At 48.2% G+C, this 18,864-nt stretch overlaps 1 protein-coding gene and 1 long non-coding RNA gene across 2 annotated transcripts in view; both read left to right on the plus strand.

Moving 5' to 3' along the window:
- Nucleotides 1-18,864, plus strand: part of KCNQ3 (potassium voltage-gated channel subfamily Q member 3) — a 274,082-nt gene that overhangs the window by 184,671 nt on the left and 70,547 nt on the right. The gene's annotated exons all lie outside the window — the stretch shown is intronic.
- LOC142826932 (uncharacterized) lies at nucleotides 153-17,685 on the plus strand. The gene is made up of 2 exons (XR_012901209.1): nucleotides 153-330; nucleotides 17,505-17,685. It is a non-coding gene; the product is annotated as an uncharacterized LOC142826932 (long non-coding RNA).

Raw genomic sequence — 18,864 nt, forward strand, 5'->3', positions numbered from 1 at the left:
GAACATTAGTCCTGCAGAGCAGGGGTGGGTGTGGCAGTGACATCACAAGACCTTTTGCAGAGCCTTATCTTATTGGCTAAAGGACATTGGGAGGCAGTGACCTCACAAAGAGTCTATGACAATGGCCAGGTAGGACAGACTGCAGGGCAGGGCAGGGCAGGGGCAATCTCAGAGAGCCCCCAGGCTTTGCTACAGGGAGTCTCCTTCTTGAGGCCTGCCCTTGAGGTCTGAGAGAGGATTCGGGGTAACGAGCATGAGGAGGAGCCTCTTTGGTGTGTTCTCCTTTCCTAGAACTAATTGAGCTAGAAGACAGACGTCCCTGAGGAGAAGGTAAGAGCCTGTGAGAGCTTTGGTGCTGATGCAGCCTGATCCACCTGGTGCTGGCCAAATGCAAGTCATGGAGAGACACTAAGTTACATTGGGAGAATTATTTTCCCACTGAGGCCTTGTTATCACTGGGGACATTGGAATTTGTCTTTCACTTCTGTTTCCCCATAGCTTCCTGCTCACGGCTGACTGGATGAGCTGGGGGAGAGGCCAGTGACAGAGAGGAGACTTAGGACTTCATTGTTCTCTTTAAGGCCCAGCAAATGAGCAATTAGCTGCTTGGGGAATTGTTCTGCTTCTCTGCATTGGTTGGCTCTGAGCAGTTCCTGATTCACTCTGTCAATTGGGTGTAACAATCCTCTCCTATCTCATGGCTAGGGAGGTGGGGGTGCTGTACAGGAGCCATGTGAGTTTTGCTAGCAGCAGCATGTAATACAAGGCGTCGTCTCATATGGAGTTATTACAGATGGCAAGGGGGAGCACTAGAGCCCTGTTCTTCCAGCCCTCCATTGTGCGGCTTTCCATGGTAACCCAACAACCAGCGCACACAGGGCCAGAAGCAGGCAATTCCTCCTGGGGCCACTGAATAACGCTGCAGCCTCACATGTCCCCGTTCTTCTGATTATCTGACTTTTGGAAGATCTGATCTGGCCCCCGTCCCAATTCAATGTAACAAATGGGGCTCTGCTGTGTAATAGCTGGAAAATTCAATTTTATTGGTATTTTATTATGTTTAAATCATTAAGAGGAGCAACTCCTTAGCTAAGAGGCAAGCAAGATATGGCCCACCAAGACTTTCAGTCTAGCCTGCGGCCAACCTGCTGGGACCCTAAAGCAGGGAGCAACCCCAGAGCTCAGAGCAGCTGCTTCATCTACCTCTCTGCATAGGAGAGAGGGGAATCTTTTGCTTGCTGCCCCACCCTCAGCGCAGTTGTTCAGCTCCCATTGCCTGGTTTGCATTGGCTGCTCCTACCCCCATCATAATCTCTCAGACCCCATTTGCCGGAACCAGCCAATGGAGCTGATAGATTGTCCTGGGGGCAGGGGCAGTGCATGTAAATTCCACCTCCCCATTCATGCGGTGCAGAGAGGCACATCGAGTAGCTGCTCTGAGCTTGGGGCTGCATCAGGGAGGGAGCCTGGCACAGGGTCCTGTTGGGCTGTTGGCTGGGAACCACTTAGGTAAGCACCTCCCAGCCAGGCACCTCACCCCTCCCACATCCCAACTCCCTGCCCCAGGTCTCCACCCCATCCTGCTCTAGTTCACCACCCAATACCTCTCTACCCCGGCCCCAGGTCACAACTTCATCCCAGACTCTACAACCCCTCCTATACCCCTCCCCCAGGCCAGAATCCTCTTCTGCACCCCTATTCCCTCCTGGACCCTACACCCCAATACCCTGTCCCATGTCACAACACCCTCCTTCACCTAAACTCCCTCTCACACCCCATACCCTCTCCTGTATACCAGTACCCTACCCTGAGCTCCCTTCTGCACCCAATCTCCATCCCAGACCCCACATGCCCTCCATAGAAAAGTACAGCCTTTGACCACTTATCAAAACCACGCAGTGCCTCACCATCAAAAAATATTGCCCACCGTGCTTTATAGACACAAGCTTAGGCAAGAAGCAACAAGTGAGAGAAACGAGTGGGGTGGGGAATAGTTATAAAATTTAAAAAAAACACAAGCAGATGACACTAGTTTTTTTTAAGAACAAAAAGGAATGAGAATTGTGCACAATGTGGATTGGAAGTGAACCCCTTGAATGGATTTCGGTTTGTCTTCTCATTTTTGAACATTTGATTTTTGCCGATGCCATGGTTTACCATATTGGAGGGCAAGGTCAGAGCACATCTCCACCTCCAAGTTAAATTCATAACATTTCCAACTGCCGGCTACTTGGCTCTGTGGCTTTAATGTTAAAACACTTCCCTGCCTCCCTCAAAGGCAATCACGGCATTGGGAATACATTTAAACAAACTGTCCCGGCCCAAAAATGTTATTAGAGAAACAAAAATTCCGTCAGTAGGCAAGGGCAGTTTTCTTTGAGGCCACATTATGCCCTTGGTCTTCCAGTCTCAAAGGCTGAACTGTTCCTGATGTATTCTGATAACAACAGTAGTAACCTTTGGAAGCACTTACCAAGGTGTTGAATTCCTAGGATCCATGGTGCGGTGATTATTTATTCATGTATTAGACCTTGACTATGTACTGTTGAATCCTACTTGAAATTGAATATATGGACACCCAGTACATTTTTCTGGTGGTCAAGAGTCGATAACTTGCTGTAACCTGAAGAGCAAAGTGTCTGTGAGATACAAGGTCTGAATTTCAACTCTACCACAAATTTCAATAAATATATCTCCCTGTTGGGATCTAAATGACCATGATCTAAGTAGAAGCTGTAGGTGAGAGCAGAATTGAGCCTATAGGTTTTAATATTTAAACTCTGGATGGGTGAAAAGTGGCATAAATATTTAAAGGCATTCAGAGAGGGTCTATTTTAATGGTTTTGAAGTGTGAATACAGTAGACTTCCGATAATCCGGAACCTATGGCACCTAGGTGGTGCCAGATTATCAGATATGCTGGACTATCAGGAGGTACTATAAACTGGTTATATATATACTGTATACATTATATACTTTATATAAAGTGGTCCTAACCCTTTTTATTGTACATACTGTATACAGAATACTGTAATGTTTTAGGTTTTTTTAAGCCTTTTTTACCCTTTTTGCTCAGTTCAGCTGCTGCTGCTGTTACCTTGTGACTCATTTTTTGCCAAAGCTCACTCACTAGGCTCTTGCCATTTTGATGCCAGACTATCAGGAGTGCCGGACTATTGGATGCCGGACTATTGGAGTTTTGCTGTATTTGGTTTGCTGAAGTGAGAAGTCACCAGCTGAACCCCCCTCCCTTTTTTTCAATGTAGATTTTTTAAAGCCTTTTTTGTTGTTGTTCCTCTTCATAGAAATGTTTTTGGTGGTGGGGTAGATAGATAAGGTAGCAAGAAGTGTGCGGGTAGGGAGGAGGAAGAGACAGTATGAGTCCTAGAGAAACTTCTTACTGGGTTATCACTAGGAAGACTGACAGGTGCAAAATCCCCTACAATAATTTCTATGCCTGTTTCCCAGCAGTACATTTTCTGTTTGGTTCTTTGAACCTGCCCCTTTGCTTACATATTAACATGACAGTTGTCAGGGGCGCCAGTTCAGATTTTAGTGGGGAGCTGACCTGTGCATGCCCTGATAAAGGTGATGAGAGAGTGAGAGCATGACGGGGGGTGGCAGGTGAGGAAAGCGGCTTCAGCAGTGTTACTGAGCATGCTCAGTACAAGCCAAGCAGCAAATTGGGGAGGGGTAGGAAAGAACCGATTCCATTTGCCTTCCCCCCCACACACTTATTACCTCTTTCTAGGGCTACCAGAGTACTGGAAAATTCTAGGGTGGGTTTTTTTTTGGCAGATAACTTAGCAATTAGCGGACAGGAACACTGTATATAATCCCTACATAAAAGAAAGAAAATTTAAATAAATATTAGACTCAGCTCTGATATTAACATGTTCTGAATGGCAAGTCACTTAAGGAACAGGGGTTTGCTATATAGTCTTAATTTCTTTCTAACTGCAGAGATAGAGATAGAGAGAGAGAGAGAGAGAGAGAGAGAGAGAGAGAGAGAGACTGACTGTCAGGACCCCTGGCTCTCTCTCAGCTCTGAAAGAGGAGTGGGCTCTTTCAAAGGCAGAGGCTCCTTTATCAACTAATTGAATAGTTGATGGAAATCCCATCAACTATTTGATTACTTAATTAATCTAAATTTAACATCCCTATTCCAACCCAGATACCGTTCAAATGCCAGAAAAGACACAATACTAGACACAATACCTGTGGTTAAATCTCTCAGGTGTGTCACTGCTACATGAAAGGATCTATGGCCTTGTAAGAGGGTAAAACAAATACCCAAAGTCTGCACATTGGCCCTTGCAACACAAAATGGTTTTGTCCCTTTACGGGGAGGGAAACATTTGGCCAAGCAGGGATGGGGATGGTGCTGGAGAAGAGTGGTTTAGGATTTGGTTCTGTGTCCCTGAGAGAACCACTTCTCTGTTGGTCTTGAGACCATCAGTGATGACTTATATTCGTTTGGGAGCTGGTGTTCTCAATGGAGGAGTCTCAGGCTACGTCTACACTGGCCCCTTCTTCGGAATAGCCATGCTAATTTAGAACTTTGGAATAGGGAAATGCGCGGGGGATTTAAATATCCCCCGCGGGATTTAAATAAACATGTCCGCCGCTTTTTTTCTGGCTTGGGGAAAAGCCAGAAAAGAGCGTCCAGACTGGCGCGATCCTCCGGAATAAAGCCCTATTCCGGAGGATCTCTTATTCCTATTTTCAAGAATAGGGCTTTATTCCGGAGGATCGCGCCAGTCTGGACGCTCTTTTCTGGCATTTCCCCAAGCCGGAAAAAAAGCGGCGGACATGTTTATTTAAATCCCGCAGGGGATATTTAAATCCCCCGCGCATTTCCCTATTCCAAAGTTCTAAATTAGCATGGCTATTCCGAAGAAGGGGCCAGTGTAGACGTAGCCTCAGTGTCACATCCAGGGTGTGGGCAGTCCAGCCTCATGGATAGGGCCTGAGACAAGACTCAGAGCAGGAATCGGACAAGGGCCAAGCATCCTGGCAGAGTCAGGGACAAAGGTTAGAGTCATAAGCCAAAGATGAGAGTTAGAGCCAGAGTTAGAAGGCTAGGAACTGACCTAGTTGTAAGACAACTTTTGGGTTTCTCTTCCATGCTTCAGTACTGTGCTTGGACTGGGTGTAGGGACCTTGCTGGAGCACTGCTAGTCAGGCCCATTGTGGATGACATGTCTTGTGGTGCTTGGCTCGACACAGCTCACAAACTGTCAGTTGCTTCTCAGCCAGAACTGCTGGAGGTAATGTGGATGAGGTAGTCTCTGAAGGACCAACAAACCCAAGTTCTAGCCTTATGCATTTTCATCCTGGGCTTTGACCTTTCTTACATTACTTCATGCTTACTTTGGCAAAACTCCCCCTGTGTGTTTGAGTTTCATGAGCTACCGATGTTTCCAGGCTCTCTAGTCAGCGGGTCCCTAAGAAATGGGTTGGATGTCTCAAGGTTGGCTCTAGCAGTTGAACTAATCCGTCAAGTCTGCAGTCTCAGTGCCACACTCACGTGGTATGGCAAGGCGAAATGTTTAAATAATAAAGCTACACAGCACCCCTGTGCCCAGTGGATCTGCTGAGATCCAGAGCACTTACAGCTGGGATTTCAAAGGAGTGAGGTACAAGTTGAACGTCTTTTGTTCGGCATGATTTTAGTTAGCCAAATGTCCACTTATCATGGGTGTGCCCAAGTTTCCCGCAGTCCCATAAAGTTTGTTTACAGCCACCAGTCCTAGAGTACCACCCCCAGGCAAATCTGAACCTGGGACCTTGGTGCAAGAGACTCTACAGCCTGAGCTATAAAGCCAGTTGGTTTTCAACTTTGGCTATAAAGCTCACTTGTTCTTAACTCTCACTATAAGGGATCTAAGTGCCACTATATGGGACAGTGAATCACATCCTCTAGGTGTGTGGGTTACACTAGCTCTTTGTTAGGTACTATTATTTAGTTCTAATTTACCCCTAAATGTCTTCTAAGAGTTTAGTAAGCAGGGGGAACATTGGTAATGCTGATAGACAATATTAACCTCCCAATTTTGAACACCAGAGAAACCTGGGAATTCTAGCTCTAACCCAGGCGAGGGCAATAACACAGCAGTGGTTCATCAGGATGTTAAATTGCGTTTAATCAGCTAATCGAATAGTTGGTGGAATTTCCATCAACTACTTGATTAGTTGATAAGGGAGGAAACTGCAGAGCTGCAGAGGGGTTAGCCTTGGGAGCTAACCCTACTGACGCTCTACCTTTTAAATATAGTAAAAACCAACTTTTACTACATTTTGAAAGATAGAGTCACAGCGTGAGACTGGATGCGAGCTGGGACTCAGCTATTCCAGCTTGCACCTGGTCCCCCACTGAGCCTCTGCCTGCTCTGACACCCCCCCTCCCCGCCATGGAGATGGTGCTTGGGGGAACTGGCTTTTAAGCCAGCTCCCCCAGCACTGGCTTCTGCTCTCCCTTTCCCCCCGCAGCGGGGCAGCAGGAGGAGGGAGAAGTGGCTAGTTGTGGCTAGTCAATAAGGCTTATCGGGTACTCAACTAGTCACTTTCATCCCTAGCCAGAGTTAGCCCATGGTAGGCTGTTGCCACTATATTTACCTGCATTGCAGCTGGTACCTGCAAATCTCAGCTCCTGTTGGTCGTGGAACATTGTTAATGGCCAATAGGAGTGGCGAGAAGCGATAGGGGAGATAACCCTGACAGACTGGATCTGGCCTGCGGTCCCATATTTGCCCACCTCTGCTCTAAGCCACCTTCCCTCCCACCTGGGGTGCCAGTGGAGTTGAGCCCTTTCTTAATAGCTATTTGATTGCAGTATCTAATTCAAGTTAAATTGTTGCTGCCAGCTCTGCCTGAAAATCCTCCAGTGCTGTTGACTGTCAAATAACATTCGTTTTCCTCTCAACGATTCAGTTTGGCTGTCACATCTTGGCTGAATTGAGCTGTAGAATTGGCAAACACTGGACAAGCCACTGGACAGTTTCAATTTCGTCTGCATAAGCTGGCTATAAAGCAGCTAGCACAAACATCCCAAGCTAATGTCTGGGTCTGGTACCAATAGGGTTGGCCAAAAGTAATTCATATGCCTCGAACATAGATTGATCTCCTCATGAAAGTGCCCTGATGATGGAGGTTTACTGAACCATTACATATTAATAATGTCAAACACACCTAATTTCACTGTCACTTTTGTTTTAATTTTGAATGTAGGCAACAGGTTTCTAAATCTTTTTTTAATTAGAGGTTTATTAAGGTATTTAAACTCTAATCTTGAAAATGGCTTTGGCCCAGGTAGCTATGTAAGTTTGCCAAAGAGCATTCCTTATCTAAAGTGCTTTCCTTCTTTGTGTAGCTAATGTGGCCACTGAAATAAATATTTAAATCCTCTGATCCTGAATTTAGATTACATCAAGACCAGAATTTGGCCCATACTCTTTTTTTTATGGCTTGTTTCACCCAAGAGTCCCATTAACATGTCAAAGTGAGTTTTCTGGTGTATTACTTTAGTATTTAATCCAGTTACAGTGAACACTTCATGTCAGAAATATTAAACATTTGGACATTGTGAACTTTCTTCTGCCCTGCAGTTATGGGCTTTGATTCAGAAAGCACTGACTCAGAACCATGGAGAGATGGGATGGTACAGTGGTTAAGACCTTGCCCTGGTTCTTGGGTGATAAGGATCTCATGCCAATATAAGGATCTTGTTATCTTGTGTAAGTCTGTCCCTTAGTTCACCGTCTACACAGTGAAGATAATGATATTTCTCTGGAGGTACAGTAAAACTCCGGTGGTCCGACATCCAGTGGTCCGGTATGCCTGATGGTCCGGCACCAACTGCAACCTGGAAGTGCTCCGGCAGCTGCTTCAAGTTGTTAGAGTAATTGATTAACTGCGGCTGGATCCACAGCCGACACGCAGTTAATGTAATTTTCCTCTCTACTGCCGGGAGGGGGGGGGGGGCAGGGGAAGGTAGGGGTCAGTGGGAGAGGGGGAGCGGGAGTAGGAGGGGGCGAGGGTGTGCCAAAGCAGCCGCATTCAGGACTTTCTGGTCAGTTACAGTCACTCCGGCTGGATCCACAGCCGACACACAGTTAATGTAATTTTCCTCTCTACTGCCGGGGGGGGGGGGGGGCAGGGGAAGGTAGGGGTTGGTGGGAGAAGGGGAGGGGGAGGAGGAGCCTATCACCTGCGGATCTACCTGTTCCCACCGCCCCCCCCCCCCCTTCCGGCAGTAGAGAGGAAAGTTACATTAACTGCGTGTCGGCTGTGGATCCAGCCGGAGTGACTGTAACTGACCAGAACGTCCTGAATGCGGCTGCTTTGGCACACCCTCGCCCCCTCCTCCTCCCCCTCCCCCTCTCCCACTGACCCCTACCTTCCGCTGCCCCCCCCCCCCCCCCGGCAGTAGAGAGGAAAATTACATTAACTGCGTGTCAGCTGTGGATCCAGCCGGAGTGACTGTAACTGACCAGAACGTCCTGAATGCGGCTGCCTGCCTGTCACCGCCTCTCCTCTTCCACCGCTCGCAGGCTCTGCCTCCCTGCAGCAGGAGGGAGGGTTTGGCACACCCCCGCCCCTTCCCCCGCTTCCGCTCCGACGAGACCCGCCCCTGCCAGAGTACCTCCTGATAGTCCGGCATTTCTGATAATCCGGCACCACCTGGGTCCCAAGGGTGCTGGATTATTGGAAGTCTACTGTATTGTGAGAACAAATTCATTAATTAGTGTTAGATTCTAAGATGCTGGGGGTGCATAGCCTTATGTGGACCTGTGTTAAGAAGCATTACAGGAGTCCAATAAATTTTCTGTATGATCTTACTTTGAGTTGTATGGGCCAGAATCTTAAATTCACAGAACAAAAGAATGATGTTCCATAGCCTTTGGACAAATTTGCATGGGGATGTGAAGTCTCACAAAGTGCTTTTGTTGGCTTGCAGCCAAGTGTGATACCTTTACTCACATCATTATTTGAGCATTTCCACTGATCTAAGGCATGTTACTTAGATCAGATCTGTACTACACAATACATTTGATTTAAGATATGCAATTCTTGCAACAAGAATTGCATAGCTGAAGACAACATCTTGAATCAAATTTCTTTGGTGTCCCCACTGTGGGAGGCTGATGGGAGAAATTCTCCCGTCGACTTCCTTTTCTCCTCACAACTCTGTGGAGTGCTGAGGTCGATGGGGATGCCATCAGAGTTAAATTTTGTGGGTCTTTACTAGACCTGCTAAATTGAACCCTGGAAGATTGACCTCTGGAGTGCCGCTCTTCCCGTAAGTATAAACAAGGCATTAATTGTGTCATAGTTACACCCCGTGTTCCCTCTAAGATTTTCCATTCATGAGTGGAGTGAGTTTTGTCTTGTGCACCAATATTAAAGTCATGTGCACTTGTTCGGATGTGTGCCACCATGGCAGGCACCCAAGTTATTAATAAATATCATATATATTAAATGTTATGGAAGAAAGAATATTAAGATTCATAAAAATGGAAATCCAGTACTTTACATAAAAAATAATGCCCAGAAATATTCCAGTATGTGCTAGACCAGACAGAAAACCTTTTCTCCTTGTAAAACCAAGCCAAAAATAAATTGTCAGATAAGATCTGAACCCCCTTTCCACTGCCTTGTGTCAGTCAAGCGCTTCATATTGATAATATGAAAAAAGTGAGGGTGTAAATTAGACAAGAAAATGGAAAGTGTAGAAGGGGAGAAAAACAAGGGAAGGATGGAGGGGAGAACATGAGAGAACAAAACCCAGAATTAAAAGAAGAGGGAGAAGTTGGAGAAGAAAGTGAGGAAAAAAGGAAATCCAAAAATTATTAGAAAAATTACACCAAAAATTATGTATGCTTCAAGGGAAGGAAAGATGGAAAGGAAAGAAAGAGCAGAATTAACAGAACACAGACATGGTGGAGATTTAATATAAAGCTGCTTTAGTGCCTGAATGTTGGACTGCATAGCAATAAAAAGTAAAATATAGGATAAAACAGACTGTGTGGTGCCGCACAGCTAGCATTGTTTATCGAAGGCAGCAAAATATTCAGAGCAGGGGTGGTGTGAACAGGACCGAGTTGCAACAGGAAGGGTTTTGAGTCAGGGTGAAGGAGTATTTGGAAAGAGAAGGGCTCAGAGCTATGGGCAGTTTGGCTAGGAAGGATTTTTTTTCGGGGTGGGAGGAAGGATGGATCATAAAAGAAGGGGAATGTTTTTGAGCTGAGGGGAAGGAATTCTGAGCCTGGTTGGCTCAGCTAGGAGTGGCTAGGAATCAGCCTAGGGTGTGGGGCTCAGATGGAAATAGGTTTCTGCAAGGATACGAGGACATATGGCAAAAAGAATTTTGTTCTTAGCTAGGCTGGCAGAGTTGAGTGGATGTGAACTGGCGGGTGGGACAGACAGCCCATCGGGGATATTAGCGGGAAGGACAATGAGACTCAACTAAGTACTGGAAATAAATATTAGCTCCTCGAGATACACATAGGGATAAATACTATTTTCACTGTCCACCCTAATCGCTTTTCTGGACTCTCCCTCTCTGTTTCAATTCACTTTCAAAAACTGGCTCTGCTGTGGGGTTGGGCTGGGGACAGGGGCAGCAGGGGATAGCCTCCTACCTGCAGCCCCATCAGTTACTTTGGACCCTGCTAGTGTCATTAACAATCAGCGGCGAGGTCTGTAGGGGGTGGGGGAGGAAAAGCCCTGCATGGGGCTGAAGAAGCAGGCAGAGGGGAGCCGGGCGCTGCTGGTGGTAGGGCCATGCCTGGGGTGGGGACATAAGGGCTGGATCCCGGAGCTCACTAGCAAGGTGTGACCAGCACCTCTCCTCTCTCCCACATGCACACAAAGTGACCCAGAGCCACCGCTTCTTCCCAGTGGACTAATAACTACAGTCCTTTCCCCCTCCCTGTCACCCTTCTCCTCTTCCCAAACCAACCTGCGCACACACTCACCCGCCACACTCAGCCACACCTCACTGGGGTGCCTTCCCACTGCCACTCCTGCCCCCCTTTTGGGGGAGAGAGGCGCAGTGGTTGCAGCTCAGGGCGGCCGCTGGAGCTGGAACCAGGGCCACGGCCTGCTAGCCGGGCCGCGTGGCTGCTGCCAGAGCTGGAACCGGAGCCACAATGAGGCTTCCCTAGCAGGGACAGCCTCATGGCACCTCAGCTCCAGCCACACACATGGGGCCCACCACATAGACCCCACTGCCACCAGAGCAGGAACGCACCACGCCGCTCTGCGAAGGAGGTGGGCGGCCGTAGAATTGTTTGTGTGCGGCTGTGCAGGTGCGCGCCTTACAGAGAACTATGGTTACACTCTCTGTCAAAGGCAGCATGAGGACACTTATCAAAGGGGTTTTAAGAGGGTTAGTTAGAGAAGGATTTAAAGTGCCTTGGAGGTTAAATGAAACTGCTGAACATGCTATAATTCTGACCTTCGGTATCAAGGCATGGAGAAAATATTGACTCTGAAATGAGAAAGCTCCAACTAACCCGACTCTGCCTCTGTGTTTTATCTCATCAACATGTGTGTTTTGTACCTTTCTTCTATCAGTGAGAACAGGACTGTGGAACTCATCCCTATGTTGGATAGCACCCAGGGGAGCCAACAGTCTGTGTGGGCCACTGGCTAAGGTGGGGGGTCACTCCATGCTCCCAGAGGGGGTGGGGCCTTGGGCAGAAGGGGCGGGGTCAGGGTCAGCGAGCCCTCTGTGATCCCCACCCTCAGAGCTACACAGAGTGCATGGCCCTCCAGTGGCAATTTAAAGGTCTTGGAGCTCCAGCCACTACTGCTGCCACAGTAGTGGTGGCAGCTGGGACCTCCTGGCTCCTTTGAATCACCCTTTTCCCTCCTCTTCTCCGCCCCCATCGGCAGGCCTGATAGTACCTTCCACCACAGAGAGTTCCCTTGAACTCAGCAGGAGTACTTTTGGAGTAAGACAACCACTGACAAGGCAAACCAGGTTTTGTGTGTGTGTTGCCAAGTGCTTTTAACTATCTGTAACAGTTAACTGTGCTAACAGACATTTTTAAATGCCAGATAACTTGCATCCAAGATAGGGCTCCCATGTGTCTGATTTTCGATTGGAAAGGCCAGTCAAAAAGGGATCCTAGTGGCTCTGGTCAGCACCGCTGACTGGGCTGTTCAAAGTACAGTTGGTGGAACCGGCAGGAACTCTGGCTCTGCGCAACTCGCAGGAAGCAGAGACATGTCCTTATGCTCTGAAGTGGAGTGATGTTGGGGGGAGCACTGGCTCTGCAGCTCCCATTGGCCAGGAACTTTGGCCAATGGGTGTTGTGGGGCAGTGTCTGCGGGTGTGGGTAGCACACAGAGCTGGAGGGACATATTGCTGCTTCCCTGGAGCTGTCTGAGGTAAATGCTTCCTGGAGTCCACATCCCTCAGTCCCTCTAGGTCCCCCATCCTCTTCCCCAACCTTGAACCCCTCCCACACCCAAACTTTCTCCTAGTCTGCATCCCAGCACTGAGCCCCCTCCCACATCCCAACTAGAGATGTAAAATCCCAGGGTATGTCTACACTACCCCGCTAGTTCGAACTAGCGGGGTAATGTATGCATACCGAACTTGCTAATGAAGCCCGGGATTTGAATTTCCCGGGCTTCATTAGCATAAAGCCGGCGCCGCCATTTTTAAAAGCCGGCTAGTGCGAACCCCGTGCCGCGCGGCTACACGCGGCACGGGCTAGATAGTTCGAACTAGCTAGCTATTCCGAACTATCTGTACACCTCATTCCACGAGGCGTACAGATAGTTCGGAATAGCTAGCTAGTTCGAACTATCTAGCCCGTGCCGCGTGTAGCCGCGCGGCACGGGGTTCGCACTAGCCGGCTTTTAAAAATGGCGGCGCCGGCTTTATGCTAATGAAGCCCGGGAAATTCAAATCCCGGGCTTCATTAGCAAGTTCGGTATGCATACATTACCCCGCTAGTTCGAACTAGCGGAGTAGTGTAGACATACCCCCATTTAGTTCGTTAGCCAATTAAATGTAATGTTTAACCAGTGAACTGATGAAAGGGGGTGTGGACGGGAAGGCTGCTCCAGCCCAGGCAGGCAAGAGCAGCCCCTCCGCCATACACAGGCCTGGCCCACCACCAACAGGCCAAGCCCACCACCGCAGCTCCTGACGAGCTGGAGTGCCCCTGTCTGTGGCCCAGTTGGGATGGGTTCGCCATCAACAGGGGCTGCTAAAGGCCTCATCACCCCCCCCACACACCCCAACCTTCTGCCCCAGCCTGATGAAAATGAGCAAGTGTGCGAGGATGGGGGGGGAGCAAATGATAGAAGGAGGGGGTGATGGAATGAGCAGGAGATAGGGCCTTTGGGAAGAGACAGGGTGGGGAGCTCGGGGCCTGGGACAGGACAAGGGTGTTCAGTTTTGTGCATTTAGAAAGTTGGCAACCCTAATCGAAGAGTTTGAAAAGAGCTGGCTGAGAGCTCACTGGTCCATTAGGATACGTCTGAACAGCAACATTATTTCATAATAATCAGCATTATTTCAAAATAACTTAGTCTGCGTCTACACAGCAGGCAGTTATTTTGAAATAATGTCAAAATAGTGACAAGCTGGAGGACTTCTTACTCCTGTAACCCTCATTGTATGAGGAGTAAGAGGAGTCGGAGGAATAGCGCTCTATTTTGAAATAAGTGCTGTGTAGGCGCTCCCAATTTCAAAATAAGCTATGGAATTGACGTAACTCAATTTGCATGGCTTATTTTGAATTAAGCCCTGCTATGTAGATGCACCCTAAATGTTGATTTTCCACAAGTCTTAGACTCTAAGGGTATGTCTACACTACCCCCCTAGTTCGAACACGCGGCACGGGGTTCGCACTAGCCGGCTTTTAAAAATGGCGGCGCCGGCTTTATGCTAATGAAGCCCGGGAAATTCAAATCCCGGGCTTCATTAGCAAGTTCGGTATGCATACATTACCCCCCTAGTTCGAACTAGGGGGGTAGTGTAGACATACCCTGATGAAGTTCCAGAAGACTGGATAAAAGCTAATGTGCCAAAAAAAAAAGGTAAACAGGGTGACCTGGGTAATTATAGAACTGTCCGTCTTACATTGAGCCTGGACAAAATAAAAGATCCTTGATACAGAACTTTATTAATAATGAAGAAAAAGAGAGTCATGCAAATTAACATAGGTTATAGAAAACGAATCCTGTCTAACTTAATCTTTTTTTGAATGAGATTACAGGTTTGGTTGATAAAGGTAATAGTGTAGATGTAATATACTTAGACTTTTGTAAAACATTTGACTTGCTACTGTGTGACATTTTGATTAAAACTCTAGAATGATATGAAATGATCATGGCACATATTGAATGAATTAAAAGCTGGGTACCCAATAGGTCTCAAAATGTAATTGTAAATGGGAGACAGTGAGTAGGTCTGTTTCCACGAGGTCCCACAAGAATCAATTCTTGGCTCTATCCTATTTAACCTGCATTGAAGTGAGTTGGAAGAAAATATAAAAATGATCACTGATTAAGTGTGCAGAAGACACACAAAGAGGAAGGAGATACGCTATAAGATAAAAGGTGGAAATTATTTTGGAGATAGTCTATGGTCTCTGCTGTAGGTCAGACTGGTTTATCATAACTGTCCATTCTGGCCGGAGAATATCTGAGGTCCACCCAGAAGATGGCAGTGGTAAATGTAGGTTTTATTGGTGACGAGACAGGCACACAAATATCATGCATTATGCATTATTACATGGCAGTGCCTGTTTGCAGTATGAAAATAGAAACATCTCCTTAATGTTCACTGTGGAAGACAGGAAGGGCTCATTTTCCCCCTCAAAAGTGTACAGCTTTGAAAGCATCCCTAGTTTAAAATACAGATGTTAGATATAGTGCAACTGAATAGTCATGTAGCCACATGAAATCATAGTGGTTACACGACTATTCGATAGCCCCAGCATAGTTCCTTCTAATGTGCACATCTGCATGGGCGCATACCAAGAATTTGAGGCCCGCCCACCTTCTCAGCAGAGCCTCCCAGTGGCTGCTCAGCTGCCCTGTTGCAGGGCCGGCCTTAGGGCTGGGTAAACTAGGCCCATGCCCAGGGCACCATGGCCAGAAGTTGAGAGGCAATAGGGCATAGGTGTTTGGGCAAAGGGGATGGAGGGTACTTGGCAGGGGGGCAGTGTGGCAGGACATGCTAGAAGCACTAGGTAAGGGGTGGGGGCACAACTGGAAGGAAAGTGCAGGGGTTGGGATGAAGGGGGCACTGTGCAGAAGTTAGGAGCAAAGGGGCACAATGCAGAGGGTGTAGGAGTAGGGGAACACATGGATACAGGAATGGTAGGAGCCAGGGCGAGACTGGGTGCCAAACTGGGTGCATGGATGCAGGGTCATGCACCTTGTTAATTATCCCTTGTTTTAGTATTTTTTCCTTATATAATTTAAATTATATAATTTTGTTATCCACCGACGGGTGCCACAGTGGCCAACAAGCTCACATGACATCAGTATTGGTGCACAAGACATAACTCACTCTGCTCACGGATGGAAAATCTTATAGGGAACACTGGTCCCCAGGGGCAGGGCAGGTAGCCAATGCACTCCTGGCCCCACTTACTGTTGCCAGGTGTCTGGCTTTCTACCGGACAGTCCGGTATTTGCACCCTCTGTCCGGTAGAAAAATTCAGAAAATACTGGACATATGCAATGTCCAGTATTTTCTGAATTTCCGGCTGAGTGCCAGATGGAAGCCTGGCAGGGGCGGGGGAGCGACTGGGAAGCGGGGCCGCAATTGGCGCTGGGAGCCACTCCTCCTGCCCGGCTTCTACTAGCAACTAGAGGGAGTGCCTGCCGGGGGCGCGGCCGGTTGGGCTCCGACTGCGGCCAGTGGCTGCACCAAGCCCCCCCTCCCCTCCGCCAGCTTTGCTTCCCACTCCACTTCCTCTGGCCCCCCTCCACCCGTCTAGCCCCCCCCAATCCCCGAATCCCCCCCAGCTCTGCTTCCGCCCCCCCTTCCTCCCGGCCAGCCCCGTGGCCCCCGCCCCCCCGCCATCCCCGCCTCCCGCCTCCTGCCCCCCTTCCTCCCGGCCAGCCCCCCGGCTTCCCTCCTCCCCCCCGCCTGGTGCCTCCCCCTCCGCCCACGATCAAGTGTGTCTGGTATTTTTGGGGGGGTCTACCTGGTAACCCTAGCCCCACTCCCGGGGAGCCCCCTGCTACTCCGCACTACTGCCTCTTTATCAGAGGCAGCAGTGCGGGGTGACAGGTGGGAGCTTGTCTGCAAGGGGAGCCAGTTTAAAAACCAGCTCCCTGTGCAGACCAGCTGCGTACCCCCTTGTACTGCTGCCTCTGATACAGAGGCAGCTATGTGGGGTGGTAGCAGCCCCTGCCCACAGGTGTCTGAGCTCCCCACAGACACAGGCTGCTGTGGGGATGTGGGTGAGAGGCAGGTCTGCGGAGCTGGCACACGCAGGAAACCTGCTTGAAAGCTGGCTTCCCGCATGTATTGGTTCCAGCCTGTCCCCCTCACCCTCTGCACTTCTGCCTCTCTATCAGAGGCGGCAGCAGTGGGGGAGGGTAGATGGATCCAGTGCTCATGGGGAGCCCGCTTAAAGCCAGCTCCTTACCCTCACTGACTTCTGCTCCCCCTGCTTCACTGTCTCCATATCAGAGGCAGCAAGGGGAGGGGGAGTGCAGGTAATCAATAAGATTAACTGATAAGACAAGGCATCCCTAATTTAAAAAATCAGGATTATTAGTATAATCCTATTAGGTCTAATGCCCAGTGCCTACCCACAAACCACAGCGGCAACCCATAGTTCATCTTATTTAAATTAAAGCCCTTTTCAGTTATAATTACCTCTTTGAATGCAATTTGATCAATTCATTCTTGAGAGAGGTATAGGAGCCACATTATGTAGCCTTCTGAATTTTGCTCAGGCAAAAATATCTACCAACCTCCCAACCACCTTTCAAGCTCCAGTTTAAAGTAATGCATCTGCAGTAGCTCCTAATTGATAATGTGCTTCCTATACCAAGAGCTAGAGACATTTCAAGTGCTCTCAAAGAAATGGATGATGAAGCTTGTGAGGAGAATTCAGAAATACAAACTAATCTCTTCCAACAGGGTAGAGAAGCTTTTTGCTTAACCTTTTTGTAATGGCTTGGTAATGAAGCCTTAGTAAAATAACATGTTTTAAAAATCAGCTTCACAAATGGCTGAACTGTGGAAAGACCCCTGTGCTTTGTGGGGAACTGCTAACTCATTTACAGGGTCTAACTTGCTGATAACCTCTGCAGCTGGATCCACAAAATACAAAGCAGCCTTCTTTGCCTCAGAGGTCACAGAGGAGATTACACTCCATCACGTCACAACGCACCAAAAATATAAGCCTGTTTAATTTTTTAATTCCCCCAAAGGGTGACATCACAACAAGGCCCCGCTCTGGAGCAACTGGAGTGAGTAACAGAAGTGAATCATATGCTTTAATTTTTCAGAAGTTGCTCCAAGATCAGAATGTGAAAACAATGCTACAATTAAATCCCAAGATGAAGCTCTAATATCAACGGTTTACTGCATTCTAATGTCATTGCAGGATCAGAGCCCTGTTCCCTCAATGTCGCTATGGTAGAATATAAAATTAATTCTGTCCTGTAATAAAATCCTAACCAAATCTTATCTGCTTGTCTGGTGTTTTACTGCATTATCAGTTTCTCTTGTTTTTGACATATCTGTCCGCTGAAAACTAGAAATGAAGCTAGAGCATTAGCTTAGGGTCATCTCGATTTGCCATCTGTAGTCTAAGCCATTTCAGCTTATAAGGTTTTTTCTTAAAGTTGTAAGATCTTTGTCTGCATAAGGAACGAGTGAGAGGGAAATCTGTGAACCGACAGCTGATAAATCTCTCTTTCTTTCTCTCTCTCTCTCAATATCAGTGCATCATGGTCATATTTAGGACCACCTGTCCCAAAGAGATCATCCAGCAAGCATCAGATGCAGTTAGGACCTAGATCACTGAGGCAAGAAGTATTTACATGAAAGGACTTGGCTTAGGGTGGGGCGGGCAAAAGGGCCTCTGTGGCCAGATCTGGCCCTCCAAGTGAGTTGATCTGGCCCACAGTGGCCCTGCTGCTCCCTTACCCCCAGGCCAATCAGGGCCTAGAGACCAGGGAGTGTGTGGTGCTTAGAGTCAACCTTGATGGTTGACTCTTAGCCCTGCATACAGGGAGCAAGAGACTCCCTGCTCCCGTCCTGGAGGGAGTGCGTAGCCCTTAGAAGCACCATATGCTCCTTGCAGGATTGGGGCATGGCGGGAGGAGACTTTACATGCTCCCCCCGCCCCCAAACCCTGATTGGCCAGGGGGAAGAGGGGAGCATGTAAAGTCTCCTCCCACCGCCGGGGGCATGGGATCCTAGAGGGAACCGCCAGCTGTTCAGAATAGCTGGTGGTTCTCTGGGGCAGGGGCTGCAGGAGGAGCAGGCGGGGGCAGAGACTGCACATGCTCCCCAACCCCCAGACCAATCAGAGTCTGTGAGTGGGAAAGCCAGTCCCCCTTGCTTCCCCCCTGTCCTTCTATCTGAGGCTCCGCCCCTTCTTGGGCGACCCAGAGCACTTCACACCTGTTTCTTTTCCCTTAAGCTTGGATGCTTAGTTAGGCTCTGATTCTGCATAATCGGAGGTTTGCCCAGGACTTCAATAGAATAGAATAGAAATCCCTTAAAGGATTTTTTTTTCATTTCATTATATTTTTCCCAAATGTTCCTTCTTAAGGGAATCAAACCTGAGCACTAATGTGCTCCATTTTTGTGTATTTGTTTAAAGACGAGAAGAAAGCAAGGAAACCAGTGAAGAGTGTG

This window comes from Pelodiscus sinensis, chromosome 2 (genome assembly GCF_049634645.1).
Source record: "Pelodiscus sinensis isolate JC-2024 chromosome 2, ASM4963464v1, whole genome shotgun sequence".
NCBI classification, from domain to species: Eukaryota; Metazoa; Chordata; order Testudines; family Trionychidae; genus Pelodiscus; species Pelodiscus sinensis.